Source organism: Mauremys reevesii, linkage group 7, assembly GCF_016161935.1.
Source record: "Mauremys reevesii isolate NIE-2019 linkage group 7, ASM1616193v1, whole genome shotgun sequence".
Classification (NCBI taxonomy): Eukaryota; Metazoa; Chordata; order Testudines; family Geoemydidae; genus Mauremys; species Mauremys reevesii.
In genome coordinates this window covers 21,296,955-21,319,372 of record NC_052629.1, presented here as the reverse complement: position 1 = coordinate 21,319,372, position 22,418 = coordinate 21,296,955, and the positions used below count along the sequence as shown (strand labels likewise).

The 22,418-nt window shown below is 40.5% G+C and overlaps 2 long non-coding RNA genes across 4 annotated transcripts in view; one reads left to right on the top strand and one right to left on the bottom strand.

Annotated features, from left to right (window-relative positions):
• LOC120408925 overlaps nt 1–22,418 on the top strand; it is a 93,284-nt gene that overhangs the window by 204 nt on the left and 70,662 nt on the right. For 2 of the 3 annotated variants that reach the window (XR_005601014.1, XR_005601016.1), the window contains exon 1: nt 788–921. The exons of the other annotated variant lie outside the window; for it this stretch is intronic. This is a non-coding gene — a long non-coding RNA (uncharacterized LOC120408925). Of the gene's footprint in view, nt 1–787; nt 922–22,418 lie in introns of those variants that run through there. 3 annotated transcript variants of the gene reach the window in all.
• On the bottom strand, nt 81–5,136 carry LOC120408924. The gene is made up of 2 exons (XR_005601013.1): nt 4,965–5,136; nt 81–481 (listed from the first exon to the last, which is right to left on the bottom strand). It is a non-coding gene; the product is annotated as an uncharacterized LOC120408924 (long non-coding RNA).

The window sequence follows — 22,418 nt, the reverse complement described above, 5'->3', positions numbered from 1 at the left end:
GAAATCATTGTTTAACTTGCAAACAGAGCATATTTGATACAGAAATCATAGAGACACAAACACGGAGCCACACAATGCCATTATTAGAGAGTTGAACCACACTTTAAGGCAGCCAGAAAGAAGGATTAGGAAGAACAGAACATTCAAAGACTTAAGGATAAGATTTTCAAAAGAGCTAAGTATTGGCCTAACCCATCTCCCACTGAAGTCAAAGGGTGTAGAGCAAGGCCACTTGCCATTCTTTTGCCAATCTGTGGCAGAAGTGGGCTGAAACTGTAAGTTGTTGTGTTATGTTTTAGAAACAGTTTTCTCCAGTCATAATCACATCAGAGACGTTGGCTTGATTTAAGTACAAATCAAGCTCCGTCATCTCCAGCTGGGTCTGCACAGTCAGCTTTCCTCAAGAGCAGGGCTCACTCTCCCATCCTCTTCAGGGCACTCAGAGACAGTCCAAGCCAGCACCACTTCAGGGTAGCCCCTACTGGGGAAGGTAGAGACCAATATACTGAGTTTCTCTGGCTTGGTAGAGATGTTGAAAATATAAAAGAGTGCTAATAATCCTAAAATCAGATATTTACCATAATTTAGCTGGGGAAAATCACAATTTGTACATTTATCTGCTAGGCTGTTACTGTATATTTATTTTCAGTAGATAGAGTGTTTGTCTTTACTAGGAGTCCATGTAACAATGAATTCCAAACCAGGCATTTGTAGTAAGCCACTGAATAGAGTGATTGCTATAAATTAATTCTCTTCTATTAACTGAGTGCAGGTGTTTGGATTTTAACCCAATTAACAATTTGGAAGGACAGTAGACACCTGAGGGCTTTAGATTGGGGCAGACTCTTGTGAGACAGAGTAGTAAGCTTACTAAAATGAGTTTGGGCTGGAGATTAAAGTGTTTCTGGTTCAGTCCTGATGGTGAGTTGGCTGGTTGGTTCTGGTGTGCTTCAGGGTGTATGGGGAGAATGGGAACTCTCTCTCTCAAAGAAGGAGTTTTTTAATTATTATTTGGCTGGAATAAAGGGCATTGAGAAAAGGGAGGGAATGCATGAATAATGCCATAGTTATTAACAGTAGCCTGTGAACTCTGCTTAGTGTCTTACACCTACTTTCTGAGGCTGCTAGAAAGTGAGAAACTTTCCTACATTGAGGTTAATTTATCTCTGCTGCTTTCCTGGCATCAAAATTAACAATGGTTTTTGTTGTGCTCTTATCACAACTGGCAAGTGCCTTTTACTACTAGTCATATTGTCTAATCCAGGGGTTAGCAACCTTTAAGAAGTGGTGTGCCGAGTTTTCATTTATTCACTCTAATTTAAGGTTCCGCATGCCAGTAATACATTTTAACATGTTTAGAAGGTCTCTTTCTATAAGTCTATAATATATAACTAAACTATTGTTGTATGTAAAGTAAATAAGGTTTTAAAAATGTTTAAGAAGCTTCATTTAAAATTAAATTAAAATGCAGAGCCCCCTGGACTGGTGGTCAGGACCTGGGCAGTGTGAGTGCCACTGAAAATCAGCTTGTGTGCTGCCTTCGGCACCCATACCATAGGTTGTCTACCCCTGGTCTAATCACAGTTGCTACCTGTGGTAAAAAAGCAGAGTTAAAAGCCTATGATGCTACTGTACATTATTTTTCCCTTTAAATTTAATCTTCCCTTCCAGCTCCTGATCCTTGATTTTTTTTTTTTAAAGTTGAGTTTAAGTTCTCAGCAGTAAATATGGCCCTGTTAAAGGTTTTTGTTTGTTTGGTTTGTTTTCTGGAAGGAATAAGTTCTTTCAGGTTGTTTCAGTGCCCTCTTCACTAAACAGGTTGCTTTCATGTTCTGTGGGGGGGGGGGGGGAGAGGGGAAAGTCTTATGTGCCTTGCAGTATTTGGTGTTTTCTGAAAGTCCTAGCTCCTGGACTCATGCTATTTGAGAATATCAGCTTTCATTTTAAATAAAAAAGTGTCCAGTCTTCTTAGCTGTGGAGAAAAGCTTGAAAAGGTGTCCTGAGTGTGCTCAAAAGGTTTCAAGACTAGAATGGAAAACCAACCCCAAATATATAAATCAGTTTTTTAAATCCAGTCTCATAATTTGTGGGATTTTGAATTATGGGTTTTCAATGCTTGAGGTTGGCAATGCTGAGATTTGTTTTAGTGCATCTCCAAAAGATAGTGGCTCAGACATATTCTGCTCTGTGTGCATAATATATACTTTTTTTGGCCCTGAGGAGGGAAAACAAGAGATTAAGTCCCTCACACAGAATTATTTCTGGTTTGGTGGTTCCTGTTCTGATGATGGTTGCCAGGAATTAGTCATAGTTCTCTAGTGCCAGAGTATGCTTGCTTCCCAACATGCTGAGTATACCAAGTCACTGGATTAATTAACAGAGACCACCTCCTCTATGGCTGCCTGAACCAGCACTGAAATATGAAGTTGCTTTTAGCATAGCTAGCATCAGCTGTCATACTAAATCTCTACCTTAGCACAGATCTACAGTGGCTGCAATGGAATAGACCAAAGGTCCATTCTGTTCATAGCTTGCTTCTGGCAGAGGCTAATATTTGATGCTTCAGAGAAAGAGAAAACAAAACCCAAACAAACCATAATGTTCAGACTACTCAGCAGCTCTGTGAATGGCTGTAGGGAAATATTTTCCAAGACCTATAAGATTTCCTATAGTCCAGAGCATGAGATCTGATGCTTATTATTTGCTTGAATAGCCACAGTGTTATAAATGGTCAAAATGCCTCAAACCCCATTATTTGGGTCTCTGACCTGTGACGGGAGGGCCTTATAAAGGGGCAGCCTGCCCATTTGGGATACAAGATGCCAGGATATTTTGCTATAAGCTGCGTAGCATGGCCATGAGTTTATGGTCTCGTATATAGGGCAGCACACCCTGCAGAAAGAGATCCCTAACTTTCTGTTCAGTGTGTGTTGTGTCCTGCTCTGTGTCTGATCCATGTCTGAGCCACACAGGATATGAATTTGTTACAGTCCTTGGTTACAGAGCCTGGCTCTTTTACTCAAGCTGTAGAGACTGATGTTTCTGGTTCTCGAGGTCCCTGGTTCAATCTCTGCTGTTGGCCAAGATGGTGGAAAACACACTACTGTATATCTTAGGAGGGTCACTTTATTCTTCAGTTTGCAGAAGAAATAAGTAGGCTGTCAATTAATCGCCATTAACTCATGCGATTAACTCAAATTAATTGTAGTTTTAATCTCACTGTTAAACAATAGAAAACCAATTGAAATTAAATATATTGGATGTTTTTCTACATTTTCATATAGTATCGTTTGTAATTGAAATCAAAGTGTATATTTTGATTACAAATATTTGCTCTGTAAAAACAGTATTTTTCAATTCACGTCATACAAGTACTGTAGTGCAATCTTTGTCGTGAAAGTGCAATTTACAAATGTAGATTTTTTTTTGGTTACGTAACTGCATTCAAACAAAACAATGTAAAACTTCAGAGCCTACAATTCCACTCAGTCCTACTTGTTGTTCAGCCAGTCGCTAATAGAAACAAGTTTGTGTACATTTACAGGAGATAATGCTGCCCTCTTCTTATTTACATAATCACAAGAAAGTGAGAACTGGCATTTGCATGGCACTTTTGTAGCTGGCATTGTGAGGTATTTGTTTAGCATATCTGGCATGTAATCGTATGCCTCTTCATGCTTGGGCCACTATTCCAGAGGACGTGCTTTCATGTTGATGATGCTTGTTTAATAAAATATTAAATGGGTGACTGAACTCCTTGGGTGAGAATGGTATGTCTCCTGCTCTGTTTTACCCACATTCTGCCATATATTTCATGTTATAGCAGTTTTGGATGATGACCCAGCACATGTTCATTTTTAAGAACACTTTCACTGCAGATTTGACAAAACGCAAAGAAGGTACCAATGTGAGCTTTCTAAAGAAAGCTGTGACGTTGCATTCTAAATAATGTTATAAAAATATGCTTATGCAACTGGCATATCCTTCATGCAAAAGGAATTTTGTAAGGTATCATTACAAATTTTATAATCTACTGAGTGTGGTTATCCTATTTGTATAAATGTATCACTCTTGTATTACATATTTCTAGTTTCAGATACAACTGAGGGCCTATTGTGATTATGCAAAGTGTGGGCCATTAACAGTAGTTTGGAATCTTGATGACTTCCATTAACCAGGACAATTGACTGCAGATGGCTGTGTTTTACCTGTAAGTCTTCCTGTATACGTGTGTGCTGGCAAGTGGGCAATGAAGTCTTACAGTGACATGTGATCATGTCACCTGAACTGGAATCCATCTTTAACCTGGTGCTTTTCCATTGAGGAAGGGGTGGGAGGGGGCAGGTGGGAACCCAGAGGGACAAAGGATTCCTGCCTTATGCAAAATATATATGTGAGTGGAACAGAGAAAAGAGGCAGCCATCATGAGGAATCTCCTAGCTACCACCTGAGCTGGAACAAGAGCTGTACTAGGGGAAAGGATTGTGCCCAGACTAGGAAGGCATCCAGTCTGCAGAAGAAACATATTGAAACATCTTTCAGGGTGAGATAGTATCTGTACTCAATTGTATTAGGTTTAGATTTGCATATTTTATTTTGCTTGGTAACTCACTTTGTTCTGTCTGTTACTACTTGAAACCACTTAAATCCTACTTTCTGTATTTAATAAAAATCACATTTTACTTATTAATTAACCCAGAGTATGTATTAATACCTGGGGCAGGGGGGAGAGACAGCTGTGCATATCTGTCAGTGTTATAGATGGCTGTGAGGGCTTGTGCCCGGGTTGCAGGGCAATACTACCTAGTGGCCAGAGGTTCTCCCACTCCACCTGGTCCCAGCCTCTGGCCCTAACTGTGGCATAGGAACTTGCCCCTAGCTCAGCAGGGGGTCCCCACTGAAACACACTGAGTCTTGCCAGGGGCAAGGTACCAGTCCATCACCCCCCCCCAGTCGCTTCCTACCAGCTTAAGTGTTGAGGTCTCCCACGAGTCCCTAGGTTCCCTGCAGTCCTCTGGGTCAGTCACCTCCCCCAGTTCCTCCTGTAGTAGAGCTTCGAGCCAGCCTGGAGAGGCTTCAGTCCCTGGCACCTCCATGGCTGGTCCTCCACAGGAGCTTCCTGGTCAGATCCTTCCACTGTGGCTGCCAGCCCAAACTGAGTTGGGCTCCCTCCTTTTATACTCCCAGAGCACTTGGAGCATGCCTGGTACGGACGGGGCGGGACTCCTGGCGTCAGTGCTACTGGCCCAACGCTGCTGGGGCTGGTGCAGGGCAGTGCTGCCAGGTCACAAGGGGGAACAATTTATGAGTTTACCCTGTATAAGCTTTATAGAGGGTAAAACAAATTTATTTGGGTTTTAGACCCCATTGGAAGTTTGGGCATCTGCGTGTTAAAGACGAACACTTCTGTAAGCTGCTTTGAGGCAAGTAATTCAGACCCTGAGTCTGTGTTGGAGCAGGCGGGTGTGTTTGGCTCAGCAAGACAGGGTGCTGGGGTCCTGAGCTGGCAGGAAAAGCAGGAGCAGAGGTAGTCTTGGCACAGCAGGTGGCACCTCCCAAGGCGGGTTCTGTGATTCAATCCGTCACAATAGCTACAACACTGGACCCAAGGTTTAAGAATCTGAAGTGCCTTCCAAAATCTGAGAGGGATGAGGTGTGGAGCATGCTTTCAGAAGTCTTAAAAGAGCAACACTCCAATGTGGAAACTACAGAACCCAAACCACCAAAAAAGAAAATCAACTTTCTGCTGGTGGCATCTGAAGCAGATAATGAAAATAAACATTCATTGGTCCACACTACTTGGCTTGTTGTTGAGCAGAACCCATCGTCAGCATGGATGCATGTCCCCTGGAATGGTGGTTGAAGCCTGAAGGGATGTATGAATCTTTAGCGCATTTGGCACATAAATATCTTGCGACATTGGCTACAACAGTGCCATGCAACCGCCTTTTCTCACTTTCAGGTGACATTGTAAACAAGAAGTGGGCAGCGTTGTCTCCTGCAAATGTAAACAAACTTGTTTGTCTGAGTGATTGGCTGAACAAGAAGTAGGACTGAGTGGTTTTGCAGGCTCTAAAATTTTACATAGTTTTGTTTTTGAATGCAGTTTTTTTCTGTACATAATTTTACATTTGTAAGTTCAGCTTTCACAAGACAGATTGCACTACAGTACTTTTATTAGGTGAATTGAAAAAATAGTATTTTTACAGTGTAAATATTTGTAATCAATATAAAGTGAGCACTGTACACTTTGTATTCTGTGTTGTAATTTAAATCAATATACTTGAAAATGTAGAAAATGCCCCCCAAAATACAAATGGTATTCTATTATTGTTTACCTGTACAATTAATCGCTTGACAGCCCTAGTGCTAAGTAGAACTAAATACTAGGTTTCATTTTAGCGATAGCAGGAACCCTGCCTTTGCATGCCCTTGGTTATGATATCAGTTGCATTTTCTTCAGTTAACATAACTCACTTGGATGATATTCCTACCAGTATAACTTGACAGGTCTGTTTCCATTTGCACTGGCCCTCTAGAGGATGCTTCACCCATACACAGAGGGACAACACAAAATTCTAAGTACCACTCATGTCTCTGTAAATGTGTGGCCTCCTTCCCCCCCCCCCCCACCCTTGTGGCTTCAGGGAAACCCTCCAAGTGACCCCCTTCACCTCAGTTTTCCCTCAATTCTTCAAATAAATTCAGTACAGCCTTCAAAGTATATAAATAGCCCTTTTTCTGGGGTAAGTTTATTACCCAAAGTCCTACTACCGTAAATCAGAATCTGTCCTAGCACAGTCCAAACAGTACATTTGTTTCAATAATCAACGCCAAATACAACTTTACTGCCTCTCCCCACACCTGACCCCACCCCAGCTTCCTTTGCCCTTCTGGCTCACCAGGTATGGTTCCAGCTTTTGTCTGGAGATATCAGTGAGCTTACCCTTCCATTGTTCTTCAGCCCTTTCCAGACATAGCTGTCTGGCCTGGAGAAATTTGCAGTGATACCTGACTACCTACTTTCATCAGTCTGATCTGGCTCCACCGCTTGACTAGGGAACTCTCACTGCTCCTTCCTTCAGGGATATTCCCTCTGTGAAGTTCCCAGCCCAGCTCTTCCTTACAGTGCTTCATCACTTTCAGGACTCTAGAATGTCGCCTGTTCTAAACTCTCGCTCTAAGGGTTCTGAACTCTCCTCCGAGGAGATACTCTCATTTATAACTCCCTGGGGGCAGCCACACGCTTCTCATTACACCAATCTAGGGGGCAGATGGACTGGGAAAAGAGCGCTGGGCCCAATTTTATTTAGGGGGCCAGCTACCCTGTTACAGCCCCATAGTAATCACCCAAAACAAAGTTGTGATTTTTCTCCCCTTCATAAAATAGCTAGAATGTTCAGTAAATAGTTGCTTTTCTCGTACAACTTCACACAACCCAAGTTGTAATGTGACTGAAAAGAGACTCCAGAAACCTACATAGCCATTGTTAGGAAAAAATATTTTGAAGTATTGCTAAAGCAGATGAGAAATGAAACAGTGAAGCCTGGCCTAACTAAACAATGGTCAATCTGTGAGAGAGACACTTCAAAAGCAATTTGTTTCCATTTAAAAAATGACAATAGAAGTTGGTAAGGTTAAACTGGGTCTACATCACTGATAAATGAGTCATACCAGGAAGTATGTAATTTGGAACAAACTGGCTCTCAGCTTTGTGAGGAAGCAAAGTTCATGGCCCAGATTCTGATCTTAATTATACTGGAATACACTGTACTGAAGGTATTTATATCAGTCTAATTGAATTCAGAATCTATCCTGATGTTGCCACTAGAAAAGCTGGAAGATATTTTTCAGTTCCACTTTGTCTTTTTTATCTTGTACTTCTTATAGTTTGGAACTTGAAGTTCTAATAACCTCTATCACATACAATGCTGTATTCATTCTTTCACCTGAAACAATCAACACTTAATAATCAGTTGCCTTCTAAACTGGAGACGTAATTACTACCATTAAGCAACAATTTCCCACCACCTTATCCTTCTGTAACATAATACATATACTAAACTCCTTGTTAGATATAGGAATTAAGTAGAAAATATATTCTTTGAAGACACAGGCAGGTATTTTAGATCAACTTATCTATCCAACATCCTGTAATACTGGATTTTGGTACCAGCCCTCTCCTCTCCTCTCTCCAAATAATTTCAAGGCAATATGTGCATAAAACCAAACCAAATTCTATTTTGCAAGACAGAACTGTATGCTTGAAGTCACAGAAGATGGAAAATAAAATGCTATATCTAATAGAGATGGATTTTTGTTTAATCTTAAAGTAAAAATCTCACGTGACAGCCATTGGGAGCAGGGAGGGAGAGGGACAGGGACCAGTCCTTAAGCAAAAGCTTCATTGAAGTCAATGGGAGTTTTGTCTTCCTGTAGACTGTCTGCTTACTTCAGATGTTGGATTTTGGCTCTTCTACCTAAAGAGGGAAAGAAAATATCAGGAGGGAAAGCACCAAGGAAATGCATCACAAAGGACTAATGAACAGTGAAGGTTATTTCAATGGTGGAAGAAATGCCTATATGGTTTTTTTTTATTTAATTTTAAATCAATACATTTCAACCCAAGACAGCCAGATCTACAGAACCGTATTCAGTACGAAAGTGTAAGTTCAAAAATTAAAGAATTCTAGGTAACACTCTATCAAAGTTAGCATCTGATAATACTGAAGAATTAATCAGCAACTACTGTGGTCAATTTTCCCCAGTGCAGCTTATTGCCTCTATTTTCACAGTACATACATTCCCTAAACTGCAGCAATTAAAACCTATGCTTGTTCAAGCCCCTTTAATGTGAGCAGTTAAATGTTTATCTTGAATCCAGTTGCATATAATATATCCTGCTTGCAAATAGAGGTGTTTTGGATGAAGATTAACAACATTTTCCTACTAGAAAGAGTTTGGCCCTGGAAGCTGTCTTCAGTCTCCAGTCTCGAACCGTCTTACTGTTAGGGATTTCTATGGCGGGACATGACATCCCTACTTGCTCTCCATAGAGAGGATGAAATCCTGGCTCTGCTGACATCAGTGAGCATTTTACCATTGACTTCAGTGTGGCCAGGAATTTGCACAGTCTTTTGTTGCCAGAGAAAAATGTTTGTCTATAGTTAGGCCTTTAACCACTGTCTGAGTCATCATCTTATTTAAACTAGTGAAGCTTCCAAAATGGTTGAGCTACGTTAGCTGCCAACATTTTGTCTCAATTTGAAGGGACAAATTTTGCACCCTTAGATGTGTGTGCAACTTTCACAGTCTGTAATGGACATGCAGAAATAATATGGCCCATCAAACTGTGTTTCAGGACAGACCAGGAACACTGTGCCACAGGAGACTATTTCAAAGATGCAGATCATGTTGTCTGGTTCTCAAAAGTAACATATCAGTACCACGTTATGCTGTCTGTACACACACTTAAACTTTTCAAATGTTAAGGCTAAAAGTGACCATTAGATCATCTGTATACAGGTCCTCCTGCATAACACAGGCCTTAGAATTTCACCCATTCACCCCTGTATTGAGCCCAATAACTTGTCTTCTCCATTTAAAGGAAGAGTATGAATTGCACTTCATTCAAATCCTCTTTGTGCTTATGTAACAGGAGAATATAATCAGTTATTCTAGAACTACTAGCTGCTTTTCCTATGGGATCAAAAGACTGGCTTGAGGGCTGGATATCAGCCAAGCAAGGGAATAGGCTCATTTTGGTGGTTGTTTATTTTTAATTTTTTTTTCTTGTCAATTTTAAGCTTATTTAAAAAAAAAAACCCACACACAATTGGAAGAGCTATTTTTCTGCTTTGTGCACTCTTGCTTTTAATAAGCTATAAATGTTCCCTTTACTAACAGTGCTTAAAAAAAAAAAAAAAAGCCTTGATTGTCCAAATATATTCAGATGGAATATGCATTGAAATGGTGGTAAAATCTGCAAAGCAGAAAGAATAAACATAAGAGCGAATACAGATGAAGTGCAACTGTTGATAGAGGAGCTCAGTCATCGGAGCTAGCAGATTAATCTGCACATAATGAGGACTATGTTCAACATGCCTGTGGAAGAAAACTTCCATTAACAACAAGGGAAACATTGTTGGGGAAAATACAGAAAAATATATCCACTTGAGACACTTGATCATGTCACACAGGAAAATCCAAAGCAGAACCATGCATCCTGGAAAGCAATCTTGTATTCAGCCTAAAGAAGATCTGAGTTAGATACAGGCTAGGCATTTCTTCTGACCACCTTCTTAATGGGGAAAAAAATACAAAAAGAAATTCCAAATGAAAAGTTCCTGGTTACTCAGCTGTTGGAGTGACCTCTCCAGACACTCTTATACGTTGCCAACCTCTCTGTCTATGGTTTGAAATATGAATTACCAAAAAAAAAAAAACCTGCGGGGAAGGGAAGGCAGAAGAAAGTGTCATTTCTTTTTGGTATTTTGTTTCTGACTCTAGCCTTTGATCTCTGCAGTAGTGTAGTTCAGACAATCTGTAGGAATATTGCTAAATCAAATTACTTTGTTATATTTTACTACAGTCATTTGTCAGCATATACCAATTTTTTTTTTTAGTTTTTTCTCTCTTGATCTTTATCAGAGATTGCTGCTTTCCCTTTGATGTCTTCTTTCTTATTTGACATTTGGGTCTGGTTTCCCATTTAATTATCTAACTCTCTACTGCTATTTTAGTTTAAAAGTTCACTGCAATATTTCACTCCTTCTGTTTCTCAATTCATTGCTTTGCTCCAGCTGATTCACCAGAAAATGACTGGGGTAACTACTGTGCTAGAGAGTTTTGTACATAAATTCTCCTGGGAACTGACTGGAGCTTAGACTCTTTAATCACTAAATATGAACTGGAAATATAGGCTCAATGTTTGTGGTTATTAACAGATCAAAGTTCCCATTGTAGTAAATGGAAGCTTTGTGTGATTAAACACTGCAGAATTTGGCTCATCTAGCATAAACTTGTCTTTAAAATAGCAACTATGTAGTAAAAGAACATCTATTAAAATATTAACATAAAATGTTCTGTCACTTACTGTAGATTCAGTTACATGCAGAAAACTACATTCTAAAAATGATATGGCTGATATTTAAACATAAAAATCGGAAAATATAAAGTTGTTTCCCACAACATTTGTAACTTAGCCCCTTGTGCATGGGTAGTGTTGTGTATGTTGTTAGTTTTAATGACTTACTATAAACACAGTAACCATGTTTTGTTTGTTGCAGAAGCTATAATTTTGGATGTCATGGTTTATATTTTTCTGATTATCAATGCATATAAATATCCATTAAGTTAATGTGTTAAAACAGAAGACAAATCATTGTGTATAACTTACATGTATAACGTCAAATAATCTGATACATCATGTAGTAAGTAGTAGTTAGCTTTGTTTCCTTTTTGAGGCAAGTCAGTCTGCTGCTTCTTTTGGTCTCTACATGGTTCCTCTCACCTTAGTATGTGTGTCTAACAGATATTAACAGATTTATCCAGAGTATGTGCCTGTGAGCTAGAGAAATCTTCATCCTCAGTTTAAAAGAGGGTATACAAAGTCACAGAGAAGAAAGAGATTTGCCCAAGGCCACACAAGAAGCCAGACAGAAGCAGGAATTGAAATTAGATCTTCTGCATCCCACCCAGTCCAATACCCTAACTGCAACACATTTTTCCTCCAATAAAGGTAGCCCTTGGTCCAGGAAAAAAAGCCTTGTGTTGATTCACATGACCAGATTTTTTCCATCAGGATTTAATCAGTTCTTGCTTAGGGTGATCCATTTAACTTAGGTGGGAAGTTGGTCAGTATTTTGATGAATTAATATGCATATTTTAGCTAGTACATACAGAAATCTTATGCATCTCTTTTGGAATCTTCTTTACACTGTATTTTCCAGTGTTTTGCACATTAACTCCAACCAGAATGTTGTACTAAGATAAATTCAAGAAAGAAAATCATCTTTCTGAGGAAATGAAAAAGGGAATTCAGATGTTTTAGTATGTGTTGTTTGAATTAAGTGATCAATAATGTTGATTATATATAGAAAAAATTCATCAGCACTTTGAGGGACTGTGCAAATGCCTCTAGATACCAGAATCCCTATACGCACAAGAAATTGTCTCAAAGCATCTGCACACATCTCAGTATATCCATCAGATCTGATATCTCAATATAGTTCCTGTAAGCAGTGGAATGCCAGGTGCATCGAAGAGAGGTTAGGTGTGATTGGCCCTTTCTTCTTTTTTTTTTTTTTTAAAGCAGACTGTCCTTTACTTTAATGTGTAATTGATGAAATAAATGCAAATTATTTCAATGTGATGTTCCAGATAAGATATGCTTGCGTGTGAAACCAGAATAGTGCAACTCAGCACATTAAAAAAGCACATCTGGGTGAAAAGCACCTTTCTTCTTCCTATAATTCAGAAATGACTTAAGAGGAATTTTACCAATTTTCCAAAAAGTTCATTTCTTCTTTAGGACACACCTTTTGAGCAGAAATTTCTTGTGCAAGTTTCAAGCACCTGAAAATAGAACATTATCATCAAAGTGCCTTTTCAAACATGAGTAGCATAGCTAACCACTTGTATGACACTAATTCTAAGAACATGTATATAAAGCAATGAGATAACAGATTGTGCCATAATACTGCCCTGAGCTCAAATCTACCTAATAGTCTCATTCCAGTGCTAATCATCTTTTATTCATAGCATCAGTGGATAAGGGAAGATATCTGGCAGTGTGGACACCTAGTTTCTAGTTTTGGATCTGCTAGTTACTTGCTGTGTGATGGTCAAGTTAGCCTCTGTGTGCCTCAGTTTGCCCATCTACTTTTGTAAAGTGTGTGGACATTTACAGATTAAGTGTTTTTATATAATTAGCATTATTAAAAACACAATTTCAACGAGCCACGTACACTTCCAGGATTAGTCTTTACAAATAAACTAAAATTGTCCTATAGTAATAGAAGGAATGTGTTGCAGTGGGTTTCCTTATTCCACTGTAGCATTTGCAGGTGGGTGTGGATCGAGAGACAGCATGGAAATCAAAACAAAGTGTGCTATTGGTGTGCTGCCTGTTGCCAGCTCTACAGGAGGCAGTTGCTACTGTGTAAGGGCTCTGCCTGCATTAATGTTTGTCTAAATATCCCTTGTTCCTGCAAAAATACCCCTGATGGTACACTTTCAATATGTGCTGCAAAGCGTTCTGGCTTTTTTTTCTTTTTTTTAAAAAAAGCAATAGGATAACCACATATCTATAAATACTCAAGTATATGCCTACATATACTGAGGTTCATAAACTGTTTGCAACATTTTACAGCTACGGTCTTAGTCTGGGAATAATTTTAATTACAAAGGGCTGGAACGCTGCATGTTGATACCCACATAGAAGAGGCCCTTTGTGTGGATCTGCTCTCTCCTTCTGCAGCAGAGTCCCCCTGTGATCTTTTACTCCCTCCATATCCTTGTAGGTTCTTCTCTGCAAGGATCCAAGTGAATGGAACTCTGTGGGCTCTAGAATGAAGGAAGGTGACAAGGGTTGGAGAAGGAGTACTCCTGTCTTCTGCACTGGCCTCTTCTCTCAGGCATCTATGCAGAAACCAGGATGGGAAGTAACAGAATTCACTGTTGCCTGCCTCTGGGTCCCCTCCATGACCACTCTGTCCAGTTGTGGGGGACCCAGCAAAAGGCAGTGCAGCTGCCAGAAGGGCAGGAAGGCCATCAGAGCAGCAGATAAGCCTAAAAGATGGCTCCTGACTCAGTGCAGAATGTGTGCTTTCCCCATGGATCTTTGAAATGAGGTTGGGCCCAAGCCATAGTTCCATAACCTCTTTCCACAGTGCAAGGAGAACCTCAGCTGTTCTCCTCAATCTCACCTCTCCAGTGACTTTTATTCCCAGAGGGAGCCAAATCAGGCAAAATTCAGTTTGTGCATGAGTGTTAGAAACTCAGCTGGCTCCAGGTGCACCCACCTACCAACCCAATGAGCTTGTCTGGGCTCAATAAACTCTCACTAAGTGACTGTGCTCCCTGGCTGGACAGAAGGGCCAACCGCTACCCATTTAAGCTTGGTAGCCACAGCAGCACACTGGCTGCTCAGTGTGTTCTGTACCTGCAGCTACACAAGACCTGCTTCCTGTGTTGGCCATTGTTCCAAACTATGCCTGCTCCTGTTTTAGCCCTGGTCCCAACCTTCCTCAGAACTCCTGGCTCTGACCAATGGCTTGTTTCCTGACCATGACTTTTTGGTTCTGCTCCAGCCACTAGGCAAGACTCCTGTTCAGGCCACTAGGTCACATAGTTTGTTGTAAGACACTGGCAGTAGGCAATGATGGTTGAGGGCAGAGGTGTGGTGTAGAGTGCTGTTGGGAGTTGGTGATTTAATACAGATTATTTAATATCAAAGGGAGATGGCTGAGTAGTGGGAAGAATTTCTCCAGTAGTAATGGCTAATAACCTGGGATGGCGTCACATAAGGAGAGGAGGGAGCCTCATCAGTATTGAGTCATTGGACTGAGACATTGGACAAACCTCTGTACAATGTTCTGTTGGGAGGCTCTTATGCTGGCTAGAGGAGGATGAGATGGCCTATGGTAATCTTGTCCTCGATATCATCATCCCCTTGTAACTTTTTCACATGTACAAAATGATACATTCCCAAGGAGCAATGGCACATCGATGATGAAGGAAAGTGCAGGATACTTTAGCCACAAAAACCTCAAGTTAAGGAGCTGATTTCTTTTTGTACGTTAGGCCAAATTATGTCCCTCCCCCTTTCCTTGTCTCACCTCCCAGCCCCAGCTCCTCTGTTGACAAAGCCCTGGTGGGGCAGGGAGGAGGAGGAATGCAGTGGTTTGGCACTAAGTAGCTCTACAGCAGTTTCACTTCCCCTGGTACAGGCTATGGGCTGCTGTAGCATATGAGGTCTGGGAATACGCCTTACAAAGGGAATTCAAGCTCATGGTTCTGTGGTGTGGCATATCTCCTGGCTCCCCATGTCAACATCTGCTGTCCCTCCATTCTATTCTGCCATGGCCAGAGATATTAGGTCTCACTCACAGGCGTCTCTGTGGCCAACACTTTGCTACAACAGAGTCAAAGTGGTTCCACTGTACTCAGAACCTTGCATGCCCATAGGGAGTGTGCATTTGACCCTTAGCCATGGAATTCCTTAAAAGATGGTGTTTAATATCTTTCAGAATTTCCTTTTAATGTTACTAGAGGAAATAAAATTGCTAAGGCATTCGGAACTTTACAAAACCTGGCAGAGCAGCTGGGTGCATAATAATGGAAAGACAAAGGAACTTAATCTGTGATATACAGGGCGGGGATGGAGGTGGGGAGGAAGCATGATGTAGTTATAATGAGAAACCGCAAGATTGACATGAAAAAGACGGGACAGGCAGCAGAGTATAAATAGTAGCTGCAGCTTATTTGTAACTTTCATTTTTAGGTGGGGATGATTGACACATGGATGGGCAGGATGAAGGTAACCTCCCTGATCTTTAACTTGCAGGTCAGATGCAGAAAACTTTGAGAAAATACTCCAACATGTAGATGTCAAATTGAGTGACAGCCGCGTGTGAGGTGAATTGCATTTACTGGCTTTTTTGCATGCATCACTTCACAGAAATGATGTCTGCCATTTGAACAAAAAGACATCCTTCCCGACCGGGGTCAAGAAACTGACAGTGCCCACCCATTAATAGAAAACACTGTCATTTAAAATAAAATGCTGTGTGGAAAACTTCAGAAATCTATTAGCCAACACAGAGGATAGTATCAGTTTATGCACACGAATTACCGTATACCATTCCAGTGATAATGTACAGCACAATGTGTGGTACAATTTTCATCTGTAACAATATATATAGAATGCCATATGGCTGACAGCATGTACTACACATGTCAGGCTGTTCTATTTTCTAGCTATCTACATCTTATTTGCTTCTGTCTAATTATCTTATTTTGCTGGAGGGGAGGGAGAGAGAGAGTCAGAAAAGCCAATAAGAATTTAAAGATCAAAGGCAACTAATTGCATGAGTGACTTAATTCCAGTTTCAATATATATTTTGTAATTTTTTTTAATAAAACAGGCAAACTTAAATTCATTGCTAGAAATGCGGTTCTATAAGTGCGTCTTCCTGAGATCTCAATGATACTGTGCTCTTTGTTATCCACTTCTATGTTTCACTCCCAGCATTACTTTTCTAGCTACTAAAGTGCCCATACAGCATGATCTTCAGTCATATTTTTTTAAAGTGGTATCTAGAATGATTTTTTTCCCAGCAGAAGAAAAATTGTTTTACAAGGAGCAATATAAAATGGGACCCCAAAATCTGAGAGTGTCTGAAACTCTTTAGGGTGGGATTAGATTTTGAGCCCTGAGTCCAAACTTCACTGAGGGATTTTAGAACCAAAAGTCCTAGGGTCCGTTCTTGTTCAGATCTCTGCTAGTTCTGAGATGTCACTCCCACTCTACTGTATGAGCCAGAGTGATTTGCTGGACTTCTTTCCTTGTCATGACAGCCTTGGGCAGAGCTAGGCGCATGTGCTCTACTATGAAGAAGTGTCTGTCCTATTATAAAGAGTAGAAGATGGTAGATCCCACCTCTTCTCCAATGGGAATGGAACATAGACAGCCACTTCCCCTCTGCCAGATGGAAAAAGCTAAAGAAACCCCAGTAAGAGGGGGAAAGTGGGCCCACCATCCACTTCAGAAGATGCTGGAGGGTGGGGGTTAGGAGGCCATCTGCCTTCACCCCAGTCTTCCAAAGAAGATTGGAGGACTAGAGTGATGTAGAATCAAAAGCTGTTAGGAGAGCCAGGGCTTGCTGGGGGAGGTAGACTCTAAGAAGAGATGGTTACATGGCCTGACGGTTACATGGCCACTATAGCTTTTGATACTCTACAGGTAAATGTCCAGGCCTTTGGAAACACTAAACTCTTGAGGTTCTCCTATTATTAGGTGTGGTTTTCCTCCCACAGTATCTCCCTGCAAAAATACTGCTGGGTTTTGTATGATTTTTTTTATTATTATTACTATTATTTATTACTTGATATAGTCCTAGAAAGAGGACAGGTATTACTTAATGGACAACCAGGGATGGAAGGAGGGAGAGGGAATGAGTTTGTAAGTCACATGTGAGCACTAACCTGTCAAGTAGTAAACACTTACAGGTTGTGCTGCATGAGTGTTGAGGATACGACAGATCTACTTAGAAGCTGGAATGTTGTCTGTCACAAATAGCAGCAGCTATAATCTTCAGGTTTTGCACTTGTGTAGAGCTATAAAACAAAACAGTTAATTCCATAGTTAGAAATGATTATTTGGGCCAATGAGCTCAAAATACTGACATTTTTGGATCATTAATTCTTGCTAGCTGCTGTTTTTTTTTTTTTTAAATGAAACTTTCACCATAGAGAAAAGTCAATATATACCTCTACCTCGATATAATGCTGTCCTCGGGAGCCAAAAAAATCTTACCGCGTTATAGGTGAAACCGTGTTTATATCGAACTCGCTTTGATCTACCGGAGTGCGCAGCCGCAGCCCCCCAGAGCACTGCTTTACCGCATTATATCCGAATTTGTGTTATATCGGGTCGCATTATATTGGGGTAGAGGTGTAGTTTTTGAAACAAATTATCAAAGTGGTCAGGAAAAACAAATGCACACAAATAATTGGCTTTGTATACTGGTTTTTGAGTGACAGATGCTCAATAATTCTAGTTTGCATTGGTCTGTGAGTTTAATATAGTCATAATTTATGTGTAAAAAGTGAACTCCCTTTTTAATCCACGTGGTGTAGTCTTTCAAGCAGGTAAATGTATATAATCCATTAATATTATATTTAATGCTACCTTGCTAAGATACCCCAGATCTGCAGGATGATTGGAATATTCCATAAGGGGGCATTAGTAGGGTAATTGTCCTCTCTGCTTACAAAGGCAAAATGGTATTTATAGTAGAAAGCTCATTGAAAATTCAAAAGGCAGCCAAAATTAACAGCACTCTGCTCCGTGGTATGAGAGTCTGTTGCCATATTTTATCCTAAACCCAATTAAATGTAACTATCCATTTAGGATAACAACTGCTGGCAACATTTTCTAAAAGTTGTCCTCATTGAATAACTTAGCACTTAATACAATGACATTTTGCTCAGTGCTTAGTGCCATTTCTACTAACTCCGAACATGACTGCTACTGTAATTTCATCCTCCCAGTAATGTTTGTTCTTGCTTTGTGTCAGCTCCGAATACACAACAGTTCATTAACACGCGTTTCTCTTATGTGGAAGACGTATATTCCACACACTCGTTTGGTGTGAAACCCGTTTCTGCATATGGTATATAACTTCTCTTTCCCAACCTTTCAGTGAAGAGACTTAAATTTCACACCAGAGGTGTTTACAGCTGCAGAAAGGCGATCTAGTGCAGCAAGGCAGAAATAGAAAATGTCTAACCTGGCAAATATGAATATTTACTACAATGGACAGTTAAAGCGGCAACTCTATGAAAATGTTTTTGGTTTTGTTCTGAAAACAGCACAAACAATATATGATTTCTCCACCCCAATAACGCTGAGTGTGAATCATGATTGCACTGTTGCTAATCCAAGGCACAATGTCTGATGGAGGGGGCCAGAGCAGAGCCAGCTTTGCATGACCCTGACAGAGTCCCCTACAATGTAAGCAGAATGGGATGGAGGGGGATGAGCCTAGGATGGGTGTGAGGAGGCATAGTCAGGACAGTTTTGTGTGCTAGCTATTCTCTGACTGTTACCAAGCCCTTAGAGGTCAGAGTACCACTAAGGACAGCACTGAGGGACCTACTGTGGGGGCCATGCTGGCCCCTGGCCCCTCAGAATTGGGGAGGAGTAAGCTCACTCCATGTGCTTGTCCTAGCATGGGTACCTGGATGCACTCACCTCTCAAAACAAAGGTCATTTATGAAAGGCAAGATATTGAAAATTCCAGAGACCGAACGGCTTATCAAATTTTAATAAGTTATTTAATAAGATATTAAATAATTGTACAAATGATCAGTTACACACAATGGGCTAAATCCCGCCCTTCTTAATCATGCCAATTTCATTGACGTTTGGCCCTGCATCAACAGACAGTCTACAGCAATGCAATGTAAAGATTGAATAATATTTCACCCATACCTACCAAAATACAGGGGAAATTCTGCTGTGTTGCATCAGTATAATCCATAGCAACTCCAATGAGTTGAGTGGCATTACTCTAGGTTTACACCAAAGTAACGGGGAGCAGAATAGAATCCCAGTAGTTAAAGCCTGTCAGAATGTTGAGGATCAATGGTATCCTGGAAGTGAATAAACTGTTTATAACAAAATCACACCATTTACCTCTAATGGTTAGCACATGCAGACACTGACCTTTGTCTCAGTAATCTGACCTGCAAAATACATTCTCTCATCTTCTGTTCAAACTACCTTTGTTTATGTATAAACAGCAAAGAATCCTGTGGCACCTTATAGACTAACAGATGTTTTGCAGCATGAGCTTTCGTGGGTGAATACCCACTTCTTCGGATGCAAGCAGTCATGTTTATGTATGGGTCTTTTGTAATTTATAATTAAATGTTGCCTAACTAAATGTTTTGTTTGCCCTTTCAGTTGGCTAAATTGTTCTTCTATTCCTAAGCTCTGCTGATGTTACCAGGTGTTGTTAAAACAGTTGCTGTGTTTCACCGTGTCTGCTTTATACAATGGGGTTTTGGTTTCTGGCTCTTAGGCACTATTGCTATACAAATACTTAACAGTAATAATTTCAGTGGTGTGTCCCATTTCTATGTTGGTCTAATTTTGTAAAGTACTCTGGTATATTTTTAGGATGAAAGGTGCTCAGTAGCTCTAAGATATATGTAATGAATAGGAATGGTTTACTTATTTAAAATGGCATGAAAGGTTAGGTTTGCTTGTTTGTACAAGATCGCAGAAACTCTACAAGGAAGCTGTGTGAGCCTTCTTCACTTCCTCTCCCAGGAGGGAAGTTTCCTTCCTCCTCACTTTTTAATACCTTTTTAAGTAGGCTGTTTCCCCTGGCTCAGGCCTAAACTGAGTTTTCACATGTAAACTTGTTGAAATTGTTTCTTAAATGTAACCTAGATGCTTTTTATTATCCGACAAGAATTTGTAGGGCCCCATGTTCCCTTCTGCTTCTGCCAGTTAACTCATATCTGGCATGGAAGGGGAGGTGAAATCCAGCTTGACAACAGCCCACAGAAGCTATTTTGTGACAGCTCTTCAGTGATCCAGATCTGCTGGTAGTCAAGGCGGGAGGTTTTCCACACCTAAATACATGGTAATGACAGGTGGCCATTACTGCAGGCTTGGGATGCCCCTTTGTAGTTTCCCACTCTGTACCATGGGACCCACCATTTCAGTGATGGAATCTCTTAGCCTTTATGGGAGCCGTGCTGTCTAGGGTGTTACAATAGCTCACCAACAAAGGGTTGCTATAGTATACTGATGTTTAGGGTAATATCTAGGAACATGGAGAATTTTTCTTTCAATAAGTGCTTGATGAGGACAGTACCTGGAAGGAATAAAGCCTGAATGTTGCACTGGCTTTACTCTCTTGCTGCTTATGCCTGAACACTGAACACAGAGGTCTTGATGAGCTGGGTGCAGTGGGCCTTTGATGACACCTGGATGATAGAATTCCAGGGAAATCTGCAGCTGCAGTAATGTTTGTTCCTAGTGGTTGGATTGGGAAGCTAACAGAGAGCAGGAGAGGAAGGTCAATAATATAGGGACACAAAGGACCAGACCAGGTGGATTCTCAGATGCTACATAGTGGAGTAGGGTAAATCTCAGTGACTGTCATGGAAAGTGAACGCATAGGGGTCTGTTTTGTTTTTTAAATGACATGACATAAATCCCCTGGGAATGCTGTCCTCCTCCCCTGGACACTCTGCAGATCCTAGACAATGAGCTGTGTTTGGAGGATATTTTGAATTGTCAACAAAGGTTACAGCTATCTAGTATTGTTCATGGGCTGACAGCTCTGGTGGCTGAGTAATCTTTATCAAGTTTTGACTGTTGAATGCAGAAATAAATGTTTTTTTTTCTCAGGCTGATGTTCAAATGTCAACGGACTTCTCTTTACTTTGACAAACATCAGAGTTCACCACTTCTTGTTAAGCCCCTACCAGGATATGTTCACTTTTTGGGACATGCAGTACTTGTGCTCTTCCTCTTGCATGATTGCCACTGTATTTCAGTTTGTCCCTTGAGCTACAAACTGCCATTGGACTCCCTACTGTAGCAGTGGTATACCCCAATTATATGTATTTGGCCAGTCAGCAGGAGGAGGGTACTCTCAGAAGGTTTGCAAGAAACTCTCGCCGATAAAAGCTTTCTGACATGTGGATGTGCCTACTAATATTCCCTTCCTTTCCTATCCTGTTCTCTATTACATGCAAATGTCAACAGGTGTGATGAAGTATAAAGAGGCATGTGGTCTGAATGTGTCACTGCTGGCACAGAAAGACTTTCCGAAGGAAAAAGACACCTGCAGTGTTACAGAAGATGCCAATTTAAAGTAATCATTTCCTGGCACCTCTCCTCTTGGTACTGACCAGCTTGTGAATGGGCAACATGTCACCCAAATAGACATGTTTGAGAGCAGTCAGCCAAGACACCATGTATGTGCATTAATGTTTTATTAAGCAAGTGATTCCCAGTGGGTACGTTGGAATAGCTGTCAATCCTGATCTCACAAGCCTATGCTTAGATGAATGTTCCATCATAAATCCAGCTCTGAGTTGGTTTGCTGTTCAAGGATAAATAGCGTTGGGTTACACAAAGCTAATACAGAGGAAGCATCTGGGTCCTGATTGCTTTACGCCTTATCACTAAAGCTGCAAAAACCACTTTATTTATTTTCTTCTAGAGGAATCAAGTTTAGAAATACTGGGACATGTCTTCTGTGGGACTTTTTACAACCTAAATAGCTGATTTCTCTTTCTCCTCACCTCTTTCTACTATTCTCTGCACTTGGTGTGCTTAAAATTCATCACGCCTTACAAATTTAGAAGCTATAATGGGGGGCAATTCAGCTCTTTGAATTACTTTTCATCATCCGGCTTGGATCTGTACTATACGCTAAATAATGCTGTTAAGTTTGGTTTTGATTTTATTGCCTTGCAGTCTTGCAACATTTGTAATTTTGGCTAATCTTAATTATGTTTATTTGAAAGTTTTAATCATTATTTAAGCCAGCCTTTTCCAAATTGTCTACTAATTCGGAGACCTCACTCTTTTGGGAACCCAACTTGGGATATCTAAGGCTTGATTGAGTCATTTTTTTGGCAATGCTGAGCACTTTCAGCTTAAA